Source organism: Protopterus annectens, chromosome 7.part0 (genome assembly GCF_019279795.1).
Source record: "Protopterus annectens isolate FY-2018-M chromosome 7.part0, PAN1.0, whole genome shotgun sequence".
NCBI lineage: Eukaryota > Metazoa > Chordata > Ceratodontiformes > Protopteridae > Protopterus > Protopterus annectens.
Genome location: NC_056739.1, coordinates 1,461,704,998 through 1,461,728,147, shown reverse-complemented (window position 1 = coordinate 1,461,728,147; position 23,150 = coordinate 1,461,704,998). Strand labels below are relative to the sequence as shown.

At 39.5% G+C, this 23,150-nt stretch overlaps 1 protein-coding gene across 1 annotated transcript in view; it reads right to left on the bottom strand.

Moving 5' to 3' along the window:
* The window catches only part of SUMF1 (sulfatase modifying factor 1), a 1,255,299-nt gene that overhangs the window by 840,321 nt on the left and 391,828 nt on the right, over positions 1-23,150 (bottom strand). The window lies entirely within an intron of this gene.

The window sequence follows — 23,150 nt, the reverse complement described above, 5'->3', positions numbered from 1 at the left end:
CAATATTTTAGAGAGAATTACCATCTTAATAAGCATTAATCTTTCTTCCATGGTAAAGCAAAATTTGTTCCAATTTGTGACTAAACTTAAAATTTTAATAACAACCTGTTCAAAGTTTTTTTGTATCATTTCTTTACTATTAGACGCAACGGTTACACCAAGGTATTTTATTTGATTGTTATTCCAATTGAAGTTAGAATATTTTTTGTATGATTTTTTTTTTATTAATTAATGTGTTTTATGATTAAATCTTAAGTTTGAAATTTCTTTAAACTGACTCTTAGAACTAATTATATATTCAAATGAATTTTCTATATTTCCTATTGTTAGAAAAATATCAACAGCAAAGAGTTGAATCTTTTGTTTGAAATCTTCTTTTATTTTGATACCATTAATGTTCTTATTAGATCTAATACTATCAACATAGGGTTCTATAGCTAATGCAAAAAGTAAAGGTGATGATGAACAGCTTTGTTTTGTGCCTTTTTGTAATTTAAAGGAATTAGAAAGAAAAGAGCCTATTTTAAAAGAACCACAAGAGTTATTGTATACCTTAGAAATTAATGCAATTAGCTCAGGTGAGAAATTATATACTTTAAATGTCTTAAACAGGTACAATGAGTTAAATGCCTTATCTAAACTGAGACCAATGACAGAAAGTTCTTTATTATATTTATTTGCATAGTCTATTAATGTATGTATTATTATTATGTTATCCTGTACTTGTCTATTTAAAATAAACCCAGTCTGATCATTGTTAATTAGTTTGGGTATAAGTAGATTAATTCTGTTATCTAAAATGGACATGAACATCTTATATTCCACATTTAAAAGTGAAATGGGTCTGTATGATGAACATTTTGTAGGATCTTTATCTTGTTTTATAATAGGTGGTATAAGGGAATATTTCCATGATGGGGACTTCAGTAGTTTTTACTTCTTTATAGACCTTATCTAATACTTTAACTGCATCATCCAGTAGTAATATTTTTATAATTCTGGTACAAGACCATCTAAGCCCAATGCCTTATAATTTTTAGCTTTTTTATCCGATCTTTTATTTCTGTTAAAATCATTGGTCTATCAATTTTTATTTGTCCACTTGTTAGTTCATTGTTTATATTTTCCCTTAGAAAAGTTTCAGCTATATCATCATTAACTGGGTTATTTGTATTATAATTTATATTTTCATAAAATAATTTAAAGCCCTCAAGAAGAACTTTAATATCTGTTCTTCTTTCTTTATTATTAAGTATGTATTATAATTCCTTTGATATGATTTAGATTATTCATTTACTTTGATCTAAGAGCAAGTTTATGCAAGCTTAAAGGGCTTACTGAATATGCCTGAAGTTTAAGTTTTTCCAGGTTTACTGAAACATTATGACTTAGACTTTCAACATATTTTCTATTTAGGTTTTTAAGGTCAGACTGACTGATAGTGCCATTTGGTTTTAGATTTAACTTTAGTGTGTCTATTTTGACCTATTGTGCATTCAATTCTTTGCCCCATTCTCTTGTTTTATTAATATACCAGCTTGTAAACTCTACCATTTAAGTAAGTCTTCAGTGAATCCCATAGGATAATGTCAGATACTTCAGTTGTGTTTACTTCTAGGAGATTTTTGATCACAATAACATACCAATCCTTGAATCCCTTTATTTTAATAATATACACTGTTAATGCCCTGTGATGTATTAAATTGTCACTTTTTAAAATAATATTAAAGATTAGAGCATTACAGTCTGATAATGGACATGAAAGTAAAGAAACTTCTCTGATACGTGATAACAGACTGCTTGAGACAAAACTTGTATCAATATTTTTGTCCCATATCTGTAAGAATAATGGGTAAATTGAAGCTCATAGTTTTATAGGTAGGTACTAGGCTATCGGCCCTGGGGCCTATATGAGTTTGTTTTCTTTATCTCATACATATCATTTAAATTAACTAGATTTACAAAATTCATTAAGTGTTTGGCTGACGATGTGATTCTCAGCTTTCTATCTACAGTGGAATCTATGTCTGATAAAATGCAATTAAAATCACCAGCCATTATAACTTCACCGTTCATGTAATAGGCTCAGTGTCTAAGTAATTTTGTACATCTTTAGCTCCAATCCCTGGAATTCAGTAAGAGTTCACCAATGCATATAGTTTGCTGTTTCACTTAGTTACAACAATGCTTAACATACCATTTTTATCAACATAGGCATCTTTTAGCTTAGGCATTACTGGTGAGTTCTTTCATAAAATTAGGGTGCCTCTTCTTTAAGCTCGAAAGTCAGAATATGGTAAAACCAAATAATTCTTTAATGAAAGTTTATTTACATCTTTATTAAGTAAATGTATTTGGTGTAGAAACACTATTTGAGCTTTATGTAATTGCAAGTATTTGAACAGACTTCTCACCTTTACTGGATTATTCAATCAATTAATATTAATAGATATGCATTTAAAGTCATTTACATAAGAGAGAGAAAAAAAAACACGTATAATGAAATCACATTTATGTACAGATCAAATACTAAGTCAAGTTCAGTCCACATGCGAATGCAAAATCACAAGCTTCAAAATGATGAGATGGCAGACGACACTGTGATAGTAAAAAGCAGTTTAATGGACCAAAACTGTAAGCGCTTTCTCCCGTAGGCTTCGTCAGACAGTACAAATACAAAACCATCATTCACACTTTAAATATACAATCAAATCAAGTCATTGGTCAAAAATAAATCACATGCACATTAAAACCACCCCCCTATTTAAAAAAACACAATTCAATATCATGACAACACATAAAAACAAAATACTGTATTGCATCAGAAGAATAAAATATTAGTGGTGCCCCAGGAGTTACTAGCGAGGTCTACGACACCTTCTCTTTCTCAGGACAGGTGCAATATGCACCTTGTCATTAAGACCAGGGGGCTTGTCCGCCCTGCATCGAATAATCCATCTCATCTCCTTTTCCAGAGTATGGTTAATAATGTCACCACCCCTAGAATTGGTATATACTAACTGCAATACACAAAACTTAAAAACATGCTCTGGACCTGTGGTTTTAACGTGTTTCGCTAACGCATTCAAATCACTCCCAGTTCTAATCAAATACAGGTGCTCTCTTATCCTTTCTTTCAAAGTCCTATTTGTTTTACCTATGTAAAACGAAGGACAGGCAGAGCACCTGGCTAAATAAACCACATTAGAGCTCATGCAGTTGGTATCAGTATTCAATTTATATTCAAAAAGTGTGACAGGGTGTACAAATGAAGTTGTAACATCTATAAAACCGCATTGATTACAATGTCCACAAGGACGTGTATTATTCAAATTGGGAATAATATTATTGGGGCATGTCATCAAATCTTTATAACATAACAAATTTCGTAAATTCGGTTTGTTCTTATAGGTTACCATGGGTTTAAAACCCACCACTTCACTAACTACTGGATCTAAAGTTAAAATATCCCATCGTTTCTCTAATATACCCCTAATTGCTCCCGCATCTTGGGTAAAAAACAAGGGGGCCCTCAAGATATTAGATTGATTTAAAGGGGCAGTGGATGTTACCTCACCGGAACTAGAGTGTTCAGAAAAATATGGTCTCGCTACACCTGATCTCAGTATGTCAACCTCTGATCTTAACCTATTAAAAGTGTGTTCACTACATCCCCTATCAATAAACATATCTCTCAACTTGTCAAGTTCTCCTTCATAGCCAGCTTCAGTAGGATTTAACCTCGCTGCCCGCATTATTTGTCCTTTCATGACATTGCTAAAAACATATGTAGGATGCATACTTTGTCTATGAAGTAACGCATTCCTGTAACAGGGTTTCCTATGTATGCAGGTATTCAAGAGCCCACTAGGAAGTCTAATCAAAAGGACATCCAAAAACGAAATGGTCTCCCTTGAATAATCTAAAGTAAACCTCAAAAAACTGGTAGACTGATTCAGTTCCTGTGTGAACAACAACAGCTCATCAACAGTACCAAACCAAATAAAAAAGAGGTCATCCACAAACCTCTTATAAAAACCTATGAACTCCTTGAATAAAAAATTCTGAAAAAGAAACTGATCTTCCCAACAGGCCATTACAATGTTGGCGTAGCTATTGGCACATGAAGTGCCCATAGCTACGCCATCATTCTGCAAATAAAGCTCGTCCCCAAACATAAAAACATTGTTGGTGAGTATAGTTTCTAAAAATAATGAAAGTAAATCAATAAACTTATCAAAACCAGACTTAGCCTTAGACGAAGCCTACGGGAGAAAGCGCTTACAGTTTTGGTCCATTAAACTGCTTTTTACTATCACAGTGTCGTCTACCATCTCATCATTTTGAAGCTTGTGATTTTGCATTCGCATTTGGACTGAACTTGACTTAGTATTTGAACTGTGGTTATCTCAACTATTTGACCCAACGCATGGTGACTTTGTTTGTTATTTTTATTTATTTTATAACCATTGCTATTGTTGGGTCTTGGCTCCGTTGTCTTGGTGTGTGTTTTGTTTTTTACTTCTTATTCATTTATTCTCACCAAGCAAGGAGGATGGTTGAGCCTAATGCTGATAATATAGAATTACCATACTTACCGAGGTCAGGAGGATTGACCAATCAGAAAGCGGAACGTTTCCAGGATTGCGTGAGAGGAAGAACCAACATGTTGCTCTTGTACGAGCCGCGCCTGGAAGGGAATACAGAGGATGTAAATGCAGCAACATTAACTTCTGTCTCTGAGGACTTAAATACGTTTGAGAAAGACTTTATCAAGTTAAAGAGGTTGCAGTTACAACGCCAACACTTTGAAGCGTGTTTGGCTAAGAAGATTGTGCCACGTGGACTACGTATCTTGAAAATGCCCACCTCAGGTAATACTTTTCCTGAGTTATTGTATAAGTGGCAACAACTCAACCTGGAGTTGAGTTTCAATTATATGAGACTTTTGATAGACTTTCACAAACCTGAGGAGGAGACTTTACAAAGAAATGTTAATGAATTGTATGATGGTATAAAAACTAAATGTAGCAGTGAAACTGTTGATATGTTATTAGAGAATGTTGTTGACAATGTGATGTTATTTGAGAAATGTTTACTCGAGCAGAAAAAGAGTAAAATTTTAAGAGATTTGAAAGATTTTAATAGTAATCATGTGTTTACTTGGCCCAGATTTGCTGGTCAAGGCCAAGTAGCGACTGTGAGAAGTGTTCCGGATTCTACTAATGTAGAAAACGTTTTGAATAAACCGAGTAATGTACAGCCTTCACGAGGTGGAGGTTCCAAGAATGAGGCTGTTGTCAATGGTGCCTCAAACTTGGCTGTATCTATGGATTCTAGTGAGGTCTTGGGAACGGTTAGTGGTATATCTGTGGGGGTCAGCAACCCACCGACTACTGGTTGTACCAACACTAATGTAGGGGTGCGTACTTTAAGCAATATGGATTGTGTTCTTGCAGCGCATGGTAGTGAACAGGTGGATAAGGGAGAAATGGTAGTTTGTAAGAAAGTTCCCACCAGTTCTAGTAATAATGTCACTACGCCTGGAGTTGAGACAGCTTTTCACCCTTTCCCCATAGCTCAAACACAACGCTTGGGAAGAGGGAGGTCTATAAGTCGGGGACGACACAAAAGGAAAGGATCAGGGAACGAAGTTGCGGGTCCCACTTTGAAGAAAATGTGGGACAGGACCGCAACACGTTAGTGATTAATTTGACCAATAGGTCTTTGAGTGTTCATGAATATGACTTATTGAATAAGGGCTTGAGTTTCATTCCAACTACACGAGGGGATCTGGTTGATTCGATTGTTGACTTGAAGTCCTTTGTAAGAAGTGTACAATTAAAACTAGATTTTGGTACCTTTGATCGTGACATAGGCCAGGTCCGGTTTAAACCCAATAGTGTGTATGTACCCCAACTGCACCCTTTGTTGGATGTTTTCTCTCGTCTTGTTGAGGATGATATCCATGATTATTTTAGGAAGAATAAGAGAAATTTTAGGGCTAAACAGAATTTGAATTTTCAACAGAGGCAGGCCCTTGATTCCTTGAGAATGGATCCTAATGTTATTATCAGACCAGCTGACAAGGGTGGACCAATAGTCTTGATGGAGTTAACAGACTATGTGGCCAGCATGGATTTGTTGTTAAGTGAAAGGTCCTTTTATAGTAGGGTAAATATGCAGGTTGTCACTGAGAAAGTGTTTCAAGTGTTTGATATGCTTGATGAGCTGTTATTGGGTAAGGACATCTCTGATGATTTATATCAGTATTTACGAGTTAAGAACCCGAGGATACCTATCCTTCAGGGTCTTCCTAAGGTACACAAATCTCTGAACCACCCCCCCATGAGACCTATTGTCTCTGGGCAGGGGTGGCTCACTGAACCTATGTCCATATACCTTGAATATTTTTTACGTCCTTTAGTTGATAGTAACCCACATATCCTGAGGGACAGTAAGCAGTTTTTGTTGGAACTTTATGCTTACATGAAAGATATAGATCCTCTGAGAGAATTTTTGTTGGTCACTTTGGATGTGGTGAGTTTGTTTACAACTATCCCTAATGATATGGGAGTTATGTTTCTTCAGAGTTATTTGCGCTCTAAGTCTGGTTTTGATAACAAGTTTATTGATTTACTTTCATTATTTTTGGAAACTATACTCACCAACAATGTTTTTATGTTTGGGGACGAGCTTTATTTGCAGAATGATGGCGTAGCTATGGGCACGTCATGTGCCAATAGCTACGCCAACATTGTAATGGCCTGTTGGGAAGATCAGTTTCTTTTTCAGAATTTTTTATTCAAGGAGTTCATAGGTTTTTATAAGAGGTTTGTGGATGACCTCTTTTTTATTTGGTTTGGTACTGTTGATGAGCTGTTGTTGTTCACACAGGAACTGAATCAGTCTACCAGTTTTTTGAGGTTTACTTTAGATTATTCAAGGGAGACCATTTCGTTTTTGGATGTCCTTTTGATTAGACTTCCTAGTGGGCTCTTGAATACCTGCATACATAGGAAACCCTGTTACAGGAACATTCATAGACAAAGTATGCATCCTACATATGTTTTTAGCAATGTCATGAAAGGACAAATAATGCGGGCAGCGAGGTTAAATCCTACTGAAGCTGGCTATGAAGGAGAACTTGACAAGTTGAGAGATATGTTTATTGATAGGGGATGTAGTGAACACACTTTTAATAGGTTAAGATCAGAGGTTGACATACTGAGATCAGGTGTAGCGAGACCATATTTTTCTGAACACTCTAGTTCCGGTGAGGTAACATCCACTGCCCCTTTAAATCAATCTAATATCTTGAGGGCCCCCTTGTTTTACCCAAGATGGAGCAATTAGGGGTATATTAGAGAAACGATGGGATATTTTAACTTTAGATCCAGTAGTTAGTGAAGTGGTGGGTTTTAAACCCATGGTAACCTATAAGAACAAACCGAATTTACGAAATTTGTTATGTTATAAAGATTTGATGACATGCCCCAATAATATTATTCCCAATTTGAATAATACACGTCCTTGTGGACATTGTAATCAATGCGGTTTTATAGATGTTACAACTTCATTTGTACACCCTGTCACACTTTTTGAATATAAATTGAATACTGATACCAACTGCATGAGCTCTAATGTGGTTTATTTAGCCAGGTGCTCTGCCTGTCCTTCGTTTTACATAGGTAAAACAAATAGGACTTTGAAAGAAAGGATAAGAGAGCACCTGTATTTGATTAGAACTGGGAGTGATTTGAATGCGTTAGCGAAACACGTTAAAACCACAGGTCCAGAGCATGTTTTTAAGTTTTGTGTATTGCAGTTAGTATATACCAATTCTAGGGGTGGTGACATTATTAACCATACTCTGGAAAAGGAGATGAGATGGATTATTCGATGCAGGGCGGACAAGCCCCCTGGTCTTAATGACAAGGTGCATATTGCACCTGTCCTGAGAAAGAGAAGGTGTCATAGACCTCGCTAGTAACTCCTGGGGCACCACTAATATTTTATTCTTCTGATGCAATACAGTATTTTGTTTTTATGTGTTGTCATGATATTGAATTGTGTTTTTTTAAATAGGGGGGTGGTTTTAATGTGCATGTGATTTATTTTTGACCAATGACTTGATTTGATTGTATATTTAAAGTGTGAATGATGGTTTTGTATTTGTACTGTCTGACGAAGCCTACGGGAGAAAGCGCTTACAGTTTTGGTCCATTAAACTGCTTTTTACTATCACAGTGTCGTCTACCATCTCATCATTTTGAAGCTTGTGATTTTGCATTCGCATTTGGACTGAACTTGACTTAGTATTTGAACTGTGGTTATCTCAACTATTTGACCCAACGCATGGTGACTTTGTTTGTTATTTTTATTTATTTTATAACCATTGCTATTGTTGGGTCTTGGCTCCGTTGTCTTGGTGTGTGTTTTGTTTTTTACATTTATGTACAGAACTTATTATATACTTTGTATATAACAATATGAAATCTTCAGCTACGGACAAAACTTTTGAAACAAATAAATTACCTAATGAAATAGCCCCAAAACATTCTACCATGGAATAATGCATTCCTAGTTTGTTGAAAAAGACAAACAAATTACCTATCAAACTCTCCATTAGGCTAACAATACTTAGATCATGCTTCTGATTCATATTGTGTCTCATATTTTTAGCATGCACCATCTTAAAAAAGAAAAAAAAAATCAGTGAGTCATTATGAAAAAGAAAAGTTAAACAGGTGTTCAGAATTTTGCTGACCAAACTGAAATCTCTCTGCAATCATCTATCCCTGTACCTCACATTATCTCATTGGTCTACTATTGGGGCAAGTCAGTTATTTTCATATTTATTTACAGGTTAGATGATTTTATATTTGTTCTGTTTTATTTACTATGTGTAAAGTTGTTCAAATGATCATAAGTTCATAAATTAATACTAGGCTAATTGTCACTGCAGGCCATTCCAATCTCAGCCAATTACCCCATGTGAGAATCAAACCCTGAACTTAGTGCTTATAAGGTGAACACCCTTACCACTACACCAACTTCCCACCCGTGCAGACATATTTACATTCTTTAACTATATACATATTTACTTATTCTGATCTCTTTCTATTTCTGTTTGTATACTATGCCTTGTACTTGGGGCGGCCATGGTGATGCAGCAGTTAGCGTTGCCGCCTCACAGCAACAGGTCCTCCGGTTCGATTCTCGGCTGGGGTGCCTTTTGTGCAGAGTCTGCATGTCCACCCTGTGGTCACTTGGGTTTCTTCCGGGTGCTCCGGTTTCCTCCCACATCCCAAAGACATGCAGTATGTGGACTGGACACTCTAAACTGGCCCTAGGTGTGAGCGTGTGCCTTCTGTGGAAGGTTGGGCGCCGGGCTGGCAACTCAACACCGTAAAATTCCTCTGCCAATCATGAGCGGACAGATGATCCGCTGTGGCGACCCCTAACTGGGAAAAGTCTAAAGAAGAAGAAAGATACTATGTCTTGCACTATTACAATATTCATAGGTTTTATATTTTAGCTATAATCCCAGTGTTGAGTATCACATAATAGAATATATATATATATATATATATATATATATATATATATATATATATATATATATATATACATACATACACATACTCATATATCTACTACCACCATTGGAATCAGACCCATTTTTCCTTAAATGTTATGTCTAATAGTAACTGACCAAACAGCTGAAAAATCTTGCCTTTTAAGATTCAAACTTTTCAAAATTAAATGTTCTGAGATATTAAATTTTGTCATTATTAAAGAGACAATAACAGAGAAACACAATACTAAATTTTTATCAGAACTGGTATTCTATAGGCTAGGGTATAAACTATCCTGTTGGTATATTGTAAGCATTCAGAACTATTTAATAACTGACAGTTGTTGTGAATGCAATTCACTGTCTTCTGCTTATTATCTACTTTGTATTCACTGACGTCTTGATATATGATTCAAAATATTATGATTATATACATTTTCTGACAGGAAGAAGTAACCTGGACAGTTCTCAGAATTCCAACAGCATCACAAAAGTGCTCATGACTAATTAAGGTGCTTCAAGCTTGTCCTCAGGGCATGCAAATGAACAGCTTATCAGCTATAATTCACAAAAATACATTCACAAATGAATCCAAGCCACCTCCACACATCAATCCCCAAACCTTTCCAAACCAATAAAACATTTCAAAGTATGTTAACCACTAAAAAGCTATTATATTTGAAGAAATAACACTTATGATTCAGTAAGCACTATTTGTATGAGATGCTTAATATAAAGCAGACTGATATTTGTTAAAGGAAATACAGAATAGAAGCTTGCATTAAAAGAATGACAGTTACGAGATCCAGGTTTAACTTGAAAAAGTATGACTGTTACTCTAATTATATAACATTCAAACAATAACTTATCTATGTAAAAAACTATATTTTTATACTTTATTTATAACATAACATAACGTTCCTGAGTGATATTGCATGTCAAGTATACAGCAAACATTCAGAGCTATGTAAAAACCTGACAGTGGTTTATAATGCAATTCACTGTCTTTTGCTTATTATTTAACTTGTGTTTTTTGCCATCTTAGCATACAACTCAAAATATTATGATTTACGGGACTGCGGTGGTGGTGCTGCGGTAGCGGTGTCACCTCACAGTTAGACGTTGCCCGTTCGATTCTCAGTTAGAGCGTCTTCTGTGTGGCGACATACGTGAATGGGCGTTCCTTCGTTGAAGGTTGTGCGTTAGGCCCGGCAAGCCAGCACGTAAAACTCTGCCAATCATTAGCTGACCGGAGTTCCGCTAAGGCGACCCCTAAAGTACAGTTTTGTACCTGCCATAAATGTAGATGTTAGAGTGTTAATACAGCTGCAGTCATAACAGATGGGTTTTCCTGCCGTCAGGCGGGTCCTCGGTCGGCCGAATTCCAAAGTCTAGGTCCGACGTCAGTTGTCGTCGCTTCTTCCCTGATGTCAGTGCGACAGGGGTATAAAAGAACCAGCCAACGCCATTTTCATCAGTTTTTCTTGCCCCAGATGTCAGGTGCCCCCAGAAGGAAGGCAATACATAAATTTATGTAATAATGCAATGCAGTATAATCAAAAAACAGTAGTTACAAGCAAATACACCATAAAAGAATACCCCAATCAGGTTGTATGAGGAGATGTTAGCCTAATTTCCTAGAGGGGAAGGAGGGAGGGAAACCTGGACTGCAGCTGTAGTAGCACTCGAACATCTACATTTATGGTAGGTACAAAACTGTACTATGTTCATCGTGCATACAGCTGCAGTCATAACAGATGGGTAGAATACCAAAGCTAAAATAGGGGTGGTAGGCACTAGGTGGAACTAGGCGGAGCCGGGATGCCCTGTAAAACTGCAGTGGCAAAACCTGCTCTAGATGTGGAGTATAAAGGCAGGTGATAGTGCTTGGAGAAAGTATGCACAGAACTCCAAGTGGCAGCTTCCAAAATATCTTTATTAGGAACCCCCCTGAGGAAAGCTGCAGAGGTAGCTGTGGCCCTTGTGGAGTGAGACTTGATGCCTGCAGGTACAGTTTTACATGAAGAGAGTAACAAAAGCTTATGCAGTGGGCTATCCATTTTGAGATTGTCTGTTTGGAAATAGGCTTCTCTTGAGCCCCTGTGGCATAGGACACAAAGAGTTGCTCTGATTTTCTGAAAGGCTTTGTTCTGTCCAAATAATAACATAGTTTCCTGTGAATGTCCAAGGAATGTAGTAGTCTCTCCCCTTTGTTTTGAGGATTGGGGTAAAAGGTAGGTAAGTGGATAGCCTGATTCAATGCTACCCTGGATACTACCTTTGGCATAGAGGAAGGACTGGTTCATAAGGAAACTCTGTCCTGATGGAAAATGATGAAAGGGTGCACAGCCATGAGGGCTTGTAGTTCTGAAACCCTGCGAGCTAAGGTGATAGCCAGCAGGAAGGCTGTTTTTCAGGACAAATACTGTAGTTCTGTTGAGGTGGCTGGCTCAAAAGGAGGCAAAGTCAGTTTCTCTAGAATGAAATTGAGATCCCAATCAGGCACTGGTTGTTTCCTTAAGGGTTTTATATTCTTAGCCCCTCTGAGGAACTGTCTTAAGAGGGGGTGAGAGAATAATGGAGGATCAGTGTTGTATTCTGCAGAAATGGCTGAGGCATGGATTTTGATGGAAGAGAATGAAAGTCCACTGCTTAGCATCTCAGCTAGGTACTGTAATATTTAAGGTAAATTCAGTATTCCAGGGTTCTGGCCCTTTTTCTCATTCCAAGCACAAAACCGTTTCCATTTGGCGGAGTAGGCTTTTCTAGTAGAAGGTCTTCTGGCCTCCAAAATAACATCCTGTACCTCCTTGGAGAGTAGGGTCTGTTGTGATTTTAAGGAATCTTCCATGCGGCTAGATTGAGTGTTTTCAGCTGACTGTGAAGAGTTATGAAGTTGTGCTGAGTCAGTAGAAGAGGCATAAGGGATAGGATCCATGGTGGGTAATGAGTCAGGCTCCTCAGGAGTGAGTACCAGTGTTGCCTTGGCCAGTCTGGAGCGATGAGAATAATCTTTGGTCTGTTTGCTCTGGTTTTTAATAGAAATTTGGGCAGCAGAGGAAGAGGTGGAAAGGCATAAACTGTCATTGTTGTCCAACTGAAAGAGAGTGCGTCCACTTTCCAGGCCTGTGGATGAAATGTCCTTGAGCAGAATTTTGCCAATTGGTGATTTCTGTGGGAGTCAAAGAGATCTATGTCTGGCCTCCCCCATGCTTGAATTATCTTTGAAAAAACTTGAGGATGCAACTTCCATTCGTGTGGATCTGTCATATTTCTGCTTAGGTTGTCTGCCAGCGTGTTTTCCTTGCCTGGCAGGAACTGTGCTTGAAGCTCGATTTGCAGTTCTAGAGCCATGTTCCAAAGAGACATGGCTAGCCTGCATAGAGGGTATGAATGGGTTCCTCCCTGTTTGTTTATGTACCACATTACTGTGGTGGTGTCTGTCCTTATCAATAGCTGGCCTGGATGCAGCAGGTCTTTGAAAGCTATAATAGCATTTATCACTGCTAGCATTTCCTTTTGATTGATGTGTAGGTGCTTTTCCTTTTGGGACCATCTGCCCTGAATGCACCGATCTGTCATGTGCACCCCCCAGGCGTAATCCGAGGCGTCTGTTGTGATGATTTGACTTGCTTGAGGCTTGCAGAATGGGAGACCTGTGTTTCTTTGGCATGCTTGAGCCCACCACAGAAATTCCTTTTGAAGACATGGAATTAGTGGTATTATTGTTTCCAAGCTGTGGCTGTGCTGAGACCATAGGTTTTTCAGGTACCATTGAAGTTTCCTCATATGCAGCTTTGCACATGGGATTAGTAAGATGCAAGATGCCATGAATCCCAGAGCCTGCAGGATTTTCCTTGCAGTCAACCTGGTAAAAGTTGCCAGTTTTCTGAAGTATTGAGTTAGTTGTCCTTGTTTCTCTGTCATCCAGTAGGCCATCTGGGTGTCTGTATCCAAGTTGGCACCCAGGAAAATTATTGTTTGAGAGGGTATTAGCCTTTTTCTTTTTGTTGACTGCGTATCCCAGGGAATTCAACAACCTTATTACAAAAGCCAGATGTTTCAGAAGTATGTGCTTGCTGTCCGCTTGGATCAGGCAGTCATCCAAATATGGGTATATTTGTATCCCTTGCAGTCTGCAGTAGGCAATTACTGATGCCAGGCATTTCGTGAACACTCTGGGCGCAGCAGATAAGCCAAAGGGCAATGCAGAGAATTGATAATGTGTTGAACCTGCAAGAAATCTGAGGTATCTTCTGCAATCTTGTCTGATTGGGACATGCAGGTATGCCTCCTTGAGGTCCAATGTTACCAGCCAAGACTCCTTGCCCAGCATGGGAAGAAGCTGCTGTAATGTGAGCATCTTGAATTTTGGCACGAGTAAAAATGTGTTTAGGATGGATAGGTCCAAAATAGGTCTCCAATCTTTGCCCTTCCTTGGTACCAGAAATAGTCTGGAATAAAAACCTTGACCCTGTTCTTGTGCAGGTACCTCTTGAATAGCTTTCATGTCCATGAGATCTGAAATTTGTTTTTGTGCCTCTGCCCTTTGATTGTGTGGCGGGATTGGCATGCCTCTCATTTTTGGAAGGGTGTGAAAGTGGAATCTGTAGCCTCTGTCTATAATGTCCAGGATCCATTTGTCTTTTGTGACAATATGTCAATTTTTTGAAAATAATGCCAGTTTTCCGCCTAAAGGTGCTGCCATTTGAGCCTTGCTTGGCATGCAAAGGGGAAAGTCATTGATTCTGCTTTCTGAATGGCTGTGAACTATCCTCATCACCTCTTTGGGTAGGTGGTTGCCATTGTCTGCCTCTAAACGACCCTTGAGATTACCCTCTACCCCTCGGGCACCTGTATCTACCTCTTTGGGATCTGTCCGTGGCTGGAAAGAACCAATTTTTTGAAGGCCAATTTCTACTGAAACGTGGAGGTTGTACCTGTAGGAAATCTTTCACTGTTTGCATTGATTTTGCCTTTTCCTCCATTTTCTTTAATACCTCCTCAGCTTTAACACCAAACAATACATCTTTTTGCAGAGGTGCATCCAGTAATTTAGCTTTGACATGATCTGGTAAGGATTGCTCTTTGAGCCAAGCATGTCTACGTATGACTGATCCTGTAACAGCAGCTCTACATGAGGCCTCTAAAGCATCAAAACCACATTGCAAGGTATGTTTACCTACTTGTTCTGCACTATGCATCAAATCCTGCAACTCCTTCAAATCTGTTTTTTCAGGTTGTGACATTTTGCTTCTCAACTGTGATAACAGAAACTGTTGCTACTTTAACATATGGAACTGGCAGTTTAATGCCCTCATGGATAAGGTGGTTGAGGTGTATACCTTTTTCCCCCACCTTTCTAAAGCTCTGGAATCCCTCTCCGAAGGTAATGGATTTTTAGCAGTGAAGGCCTTAATTCCCTTGGGGCCCTGTGAGATAGTTTCTGTGTCAGCCGCATGGCTTTTGTATAGGAATTGTCGCGAGTCAGGAACCCGGTAATACCTGTCAGGCTTGACGGGGGCTGGAGGTAAAGAGTCTGGGTTGAGGCAGGACTCCTAATACACATCATCAAGGATATCTACGACAGGAGGAATAGCCAGAGGCCTGTGGTGAGGAAGCAAGAGGAAAATCCCTAAGCCTTTTCTTGGAGTCTGAGTACTCTTGGCCTTCCCAATGGAAGTGTTCCCTCAAGGTATGCAAGGTTTCCCCAAAAGAGTAATCCTCGGGGGCAGGAATGGACTCCTCTGCATCAGAATCTTCAAAAGGGGAGTATGAATGTTCCTGGTCATCAGAATGTTCTGAAATAATGAAAGCCTGGTCCGAGGAGGGGGATTCTTCCTCCACTCTGGGCCTTTTTCCGGGGGTTGAGAACCCTGATAAGTGTAATTAAGTCCTCAGCCATTTTGAGCATCTGCTTTTTAGGCATGGGGCCTTGAGAAGGGCCCTGTGGGGTTTGTTTTTTAGAATGCATGGCTGTCTTGGACTTAGTGAAAGCCTTGATGGAAAAAGAAGAGGAAGGCCTGAAGACACCTTGAGAGGAGGCAGAGCTGTCTAAACTCTGAGTTTCACCGCCAAGAGTGGCTTCGGTATCTGTAGTCTGGGTGTGGGCCGAAAAGCCTGCAACCTCGGGTACAGAAGACACTGCAAATGAAGTGTCGTCGGTAGTCAGGGGCTGCGTAGGTGCCTCGCTAAGAACCGGACCACCCGTAGTCGGCTTTGGTGTGGTGTCGGTACAGGCCGCGGACCTCATGTGTCAGTCCTTATCTTTGCGTCTTTTACTCAAAACTCGAGTCGGAGTATCCGACGACATTATGTAGTTAAATTTTTTGCCAAAAAAGTGCTGGGCGAACTCCGCCCAACGCTTAATGGTGTGTTTGTTGAATGTAGCACAAAAACGACAGGCCGAGACGTCGTGGTCTGGCTCTAAGCAAGGAATGCAGAGGGAATGAAAATCCTCATGCAGTATTTGCTTCCCACATGAAATACAATTATTAACTTTGTCTGACATCGGTCTGAGGCAAGAAAAGTTTCCCCAACGGGGTACTTAGCTTTCAAGAAGACTTCGGTTGCAGATATTCGTAATCTCAGGAGTTGGCCAACTGGCACTTGCGAACTGCTTCTGCTTCGGGCACCGCGCGGCAAGAAAGACTGAAGAAAATGGCGTCGGCTGATTCCTTTATACCCCTGTCGCACTGACGTCAGGGAAGAAGCGACAACAACCGACGCCAGAGCTAGACTTTGGAATTCGGCTGACCGAGGACCCGCCTGACGGCAGGAAAACCCATCTGTTATGACTGCAGCTGTATGCACGATGAACATCTGGGAAAAGCCAAAAGACACAAACAAACTTTTAGACATGGAGAAATAACCTGGACAATTCTTAGAATTTTCAGAACTCCCACAGCCACGTAAGTGCTCATTACTCTATGTTGTTTCAAGCTGGTTTTCATGATAAGGGCTTGAAAATGAATAGCCCATCAGCTACAATTCAAATAAAAACTACAAGTGAATCCAATCCACCTCCACACCACACATCAATGCCTCAAACCCCTCCAAATCACCAAAAATACTAACAAAAACCATTTCAAACAAACCCAACCACTAAAAAGCCACTGCACCCAAACATTTAATGATTAAGCAAGCACTATTTGTATGAGATGTTTAATCTATAGCAGACTGGCATGTTTTAAAGTTGACATAACATATAAACTTGCATTAAAAGAATGAAGTTATGTGTGATCCAGGTTTAACTTGTAAAATTTGAATGCGTACTATCGGTAGCACACTACTGGACCATTTTAAGAACCCAGATTGTAACCTAACATGCCTCTTTCCACTTGCAAGAGTTTTTATCTGAATTGTAACTGATGGGGCTATTCATTTTCAAGCTCTTATCAAGAAAACCAGCTTAAAGCAAAATAGAGTCATGATCAATTTTGCGATACTGAGGGAGTTCTGAAAATTCTAATGTGTTGTATCTTGTATTACATTTAATAGTACATTATTCAACTATGCTATGATATCATAAAGTCTGTTACCCAATGTAAGTTTCATCATAATAATGATTAACTTTTAATAGAATGAATAGTTTTGTCTTTTAAACTCTAAATGAAAATAAGTGGCTTTAATTTCATATATAGCTAAAAGAATCAAACTCTAACATTTTAAAAAGGGAACTAGTAACTTTTTGAAATAAGGAAAGAGAAATGATTAAACTTGTAAAAAGTAATATTCAGCACTTGTTCGTAAGTATTTAAGCACTTCTTTAAATTAATAAGCACTCATAACCATTAAATACATTGATTTTCATTCCTCCTCCATTTTTTTTTACTGTTTTTGTCTTTTGTTAACCAACCATCTCGTGTTGTATTTCTCTTCAAAGAAGTTGACAGATTCCAGTCTGTTTCTTCTGTTTTTTTTTTAGGATTTTATTTTTCTGTATACAGTCCATTGCATCTTCCAAGGTGCTAAAAATCTCATTTCCTTCTGGAAGGTGAATTATTATTTTTCTGGAAACAAAATTTGTGCTTTAATATTGCACCATCCCAAAGCACATTCTACTTGTCAGCAAACAAATCCTGCCAGAAGGTATAAAATATTTATAGCACTAGCAAATGCCCCTGAATATACTTAGGACATCTGGCTGGAACAGACAGTGGTACCATACAACTATTCATCAGTCTTGATATCAGAAGTCCAATCTATCGTCCAATCTATCAGACAAGACAACAATCAAATGGATAGAACAAGAATTCACTATTAATGACTTCTAAGTGCCTTCCACCCAGAAAAGGAAATTATTGCTCTAGGTGTGTTTTGGATTGTAGTATTATCTGGTACCATAAAGATGTTAGAACTTAAAGGGACCCTATCCCTCCCACAGAAAAACAATACAGTTAGCTTTTCTTGCTAATTATTGATCCATATTGTAGCATATTATATTATTTTATAGTATGTGTATTTAGCTGTCTCTAAGCACTTAGCATTTTAAACAAGAAATACATTTTCCACTTGATCATTAATGCATCATTTTTACCTTTTACTAAATTAATGCATGGATATCTTTTCACCTAATTTAGAAGATAACACTTAAATGTCACAAAAGTTCTTTTTTTCTGCAAAATAAATAAAAAAATCCCTTTTCCAATGAGTGTTAAGCCTCCTAACTGTGGGAAAAAATCATGAAAAAATTCCTTCCACAGCAGTGATTTTTCAACTTCTCAGCACTAACTGTCCACCGCCCTTCCCAGCCTCTTTCACTAATCAGCTTAAAGTAATCAAGTGAACGCAACTGCAATGTTTAGCCCATAATTTATTTTTATTCTCCCTTACTTCTAGCTTACTTTCACCTCTGCATGATTGCATTTTTTTTGCAGTTGCCAAATCCACAACATCTGACTATTAAGCTCCCTCCCACAGCCCCAGTGCCTCCATCTGTAAGTCCTACCACAGCAGATCTCCAGTGTCTGCTTCACCTGGAGGACCTTCCTTCTAGGAGTCATCTTGCTCCAAACAGTACCTCCCCCCACCCCATGCAGGTTCTACAGATAAGATTCCATGCTTTGCAAGCAATTGAGAAGTGCTCAACAGATGAGCCATCATGTTTTCTGCTAGCCTAACTCCACCAACCCCCACCCACGCTGATGACACTGCAACGATGTAGACTGGGATAGGCTATTAGAGGCTACACTAATGTGTGTCCCATCCCTACCAGTCACAGACATGCCTACTCAATCCTCTTTGTATCCCCAACTTTATACCCATACTTCCAAGTTCCAGCCACCACCAAGGTTAGGGAGTAATATCCAGCAGTGTTCCTTCTCTTCAGGATCGGCACTCTCATCCTCTCTGCTGATCAGTCAGAAACCTTGGCCAATACACAAACTTGGGTCACAGTCACGGCTTTATCCCTCTATTCCACTGGAGTGCAAGGACTGCATTTCTAAGAATATATGCTGACTGTTACTGATTTTGTTGAGACAAGTACTGTGGTTTACTTCCTAACTTGGTTCTACTAAATTTGGCCTAATTACTGCTCTTTTTGCTTCAAACTGTCCATCTTACAAATGTGTCTCTGTAGCATATACAGTGTACATTTTCTTTTTCTTATATTATAAAAAGGTCAAGACTGAAAAGGGGCTCTAATAGTCCAGTTTCCTATCTGTAAATAAATAATTAAAAACTGCAACTTTGGGGCTTGGGGCTGCTCAATGGAGATGGTCAGTAAAGAAAAAAAATAAAATAAAATTAAAAAAAAAAAAATCTATCAATGAGACGAGTGCCATAATGTATTTTTTGAACCCTCAATTAGGTGTATTAAAACTGGTGAAAGTTTATTAAACGGTATCCAATATTTTTTTTTATAAATAAACGAGCCTTAATGATCAATAATTATTTTTTGTAATGGCCTCATTTATAATCACATCAGAAGGATAATTCATTCACTGGGTAAATGACTGCTGCATGAAATTTTTGAAAGTTTAATGAATCTGCTGCTAAGTGTAGTATAATCTAAAATCTGGTGTTTTCCAACCACCCTCCCTCTTTGAGGCAGCTAACTTATAATGGATATATGTCATATCTCAGGAACTATAGGGTTTATGAAAGAAGTATAAATGGCAACCTCTTCAGCACAAACTATTTTATAGTGTTAGTATTCTTTATGTTCTAGGTCTTAAAATGAAATTTGTAAGTCACAGTAATCACAGTGGGCTGGATTCAATAAAGCCTACACTAAGTGTACACTGTTCTGAGTGAACAGATAACACAGACTTAACGCACACCTTCTTCCTCCTAACTTTAGTTTTACTACTGATATTCTTGCTGCTTTAAATATTGGCAAGGATTCATCAGGTTACCACAAAGTGCAGACTACACGTATACTTTATGTAATATTTCTGAGTGACTAGAAAGCACAAACAATGTGATCAGAATTTTACTGAATACATATTGTGTACACACAGTGTAGGCTTTATTGAATCCACCCCAGTAACTACTATATTTGCAATATTTAGGTTCACAGGTAGGTACTAGGCTATCTGCCCGAAGGCATTTATAAGCCTAGCCGGAATGTGTTGGCTTTCACCGCCCCCTTAGATTAGTTCCCTGTGCCACTGTCCAGAAGAGCCATTGAAGTGATCCCTGGGGTAAACTTTCTGTTTCCCATCCACTCGTCAAGGTTTCTCTTGAAGAGGGTTAGAGGAGTCTGTCTAATGTAGATTGGAATCTTATTCCAGAGCATGGGAAGTCTCTGGGACAAGAATCTATCACTCCAGCACATCATATTTATTGTTGTGGTGAGGTTTAGATCCCTGGAGCGTGTGGCTCGAGGGGATAGGATTTTCTTTAGGTGGAGCATATCCATCAATTGTGGGTTGGACAAGGCCTTGTATGTCAGGCAGAGATCACCTCTGAGTAGGTGGTATGCAACAGAGTACAGCTGGAGTTTTTTCAGTCGAGCTGCACAGGGCATCTGCTTGAGGCCAGTGATCCTCTTGGTGAGGTACTTCTGTGGTCTTTCCAGTTGTTGCAGGTGTCTTGTACAGTACATCCCAAATGGGGCATTGTACTCTATGATGGGTCTGATGAGTGATGCATAGAGGGGCCCAATGACCTCTTTCGATCTGTATGCAAACCCTTTTGTGATTAGGTGGGCCACATAGAAGGATTTTCTAACCACTTTGGCAATGTGATTATCAAAGGAGAGGTTACTATCTACTTGGGTCCCCAGATCCCTTATTACATCTTCCGTATTTAGGGGGGTACCACCTATGTAGTAGTTTGTGGGCACTTTGTTTTTTCCTAAGGGGATGACTATGCACTTTTTGGCATTTAGCTTGAGGCCATGGTTTTGACACCAGGTATCTGTCTCAGTGAGACCCTTTTGGAGGATGTCTGTGTCAGCCTAAGAGTCAATTATAGCCCCTAGTTTGCAGCCGTCTGCGAACTTGGTCAGCCATAGTCCTCCTGTGCTTGCCTGTACCTCTGAGAAGTATATGTCAAACAGGAGGGGTCCTAGGACTGAGCCCTGGGGAACGCCACTTGTAACCGGTTTAGAGTCAGACCTAGCTCCCGCAACTCTTACCATGTGGGTTCTGTCCGTGAGCCAGTTGGCAACCTATCTCGTTACGTAGGGGTTTATGTTCAGGCTGGTGAGCTTGTCTATAATACCCGAGTGGAGAATGGTGTTGAAGGCCTTTGCAAGGTCTAGGTAGGCTGTGTGGACCACCTTTCCCTCGTCTATAGCCTTGGCAACTGTCTCAAAGAAGTCCACCAGGTTTAGGAGGCATAATCTGCCCTTAAAGCCAAACTGGATAGGGTCCAGTGTTTGGAGGTTTCCAATGTCTCTGTTAATGAGATCCATGATGATGCGCTCCATAGCTTTGCAGACCAAGCTAGTCAGGCTTATAGGGCGATAGTTCCCGGGGTCCTTTGTGGCTCCACCTTTGTGGAGTGGAATAACCATTGCTGTTTGCAACTCTGTGGGCACATAGCCTGAGGAGACTGAGTTTAAGCAATGTGTTTAGGTGAAGGGTTAGTTCATCTTTGAGCTCATGTAGGACGCAGCCTGGGACACCATCCGCTCCCACTGATGCTGTGTTTTTGGCTTTGGAGAGGGCTGTTTTAACCTGTCTGTGATTTCAGGGGCACTACATTCTTCTGGTATAGTTATGGGCCCTTTTGGTGGTGAGAGGGGGGTGAAGTTTGCACTGAACCTGTCTGCCAGGACGTTGGCTATATCGGTCGGTTCAGTGTATTTTGTGCCATTCTGCACTAACTCAGAGCAGATCTGAGAATTGCCACTTAGATTCTTGACATAGCTAATGAATCCCTTGTGGTTATCTTTGGAGTCCATGGCAATTTTTCTTTCGAAGCTAGCCTTGGATGATTTTATGAGGGAACGTAGTTTCTTGCTGATACTGATCAGGGATGTCTTCCCTTCTTGTGATTTTACTCTTTTCTGTACTAGTTTCCTCCTTCTATTGTACAGCTTGTTTATGGCAGGGATCCACCAGACTGGTTTCCTTTTCTTGGAGGAGTGAGTCTTGGTTTTGTTTGGGATAGCACAATCCATGCATTCTTGTAGGTGCCAGCAGAATGCATTAGTAAAGGATTTTGCAGCTTGGACAGCGTTATCCTTTAGCATGGGGGCTTTGAAACTTTCCACCTCGGTCTTAAGTAACGTGAAGTTTGCTACTGAAAAGTTTTTCACGGTGGTTTCTTTGACCGAGGGTGGTGGTGGAATGTGGATATCCAGAGTGATTAGTTTATGGTCAGATCTAACCAGCGAGGGGTTGACCTCCGGTGTGGAACATGTTAGTGATGACCAGGTCCAATATGTTGTCACCTCTGGTGGGGGTGTTGACCAGTTGAACCAGGGCGTTTGAGTTTATAAATTCTAGGAAATGTTGGGCAAGGGAATTTGTACTTGAGTAGTTCTCCCAGTTAATGTATGGGTAACTGAAATCACACAATATCAGGGTGTTTGGTAGGACCTTTATGTTTCCCAGTGTTTCCAGGGATGCGGATTGGGGGTCCTGGGACATGGTGGGTGATCTGTAGCAAGCTATAATTTGAAAAGCAGTCTTGCCCATTGTTATTTGCACGTGGATGATCTCTGAAGCATCGTGCTGTGCCACTAATCTGGAGGTGTGGGTATCCTTGATGAATAAGGATACTACCCAGCCTTTTGTATTTCGGTCCGGGTTTTGTGGCAGAAATGTATGGTATGAGTTGCAGTCTGGTAGTGCTGGGATGCTCTCTGGAGCCTTAAAACCAGGTTTCTGTTACTGCACATACATCGATTTTCTCCATACTGAGGAGTGCCTCGAGTGCGTGCATTTTGAGGTTTAGACTTCTGGCACAGAGTAGCATCACCCTCAGTTTTTTGTTACTTGTGCTATTTACGGTGGTGGGTTTGTCTTTTGAGCCTTGCCCAAAAAAGGCACTATAGGGGTGGCAAAAGCCTTGGCCAGTATTCGAAAGCCTAAGGGTGACAAGATGCAAGCCATCTCTATCGAAGCAGTGTGGCTTGTCGAGCATGTCATTTCAGGCTGACAGACACTGG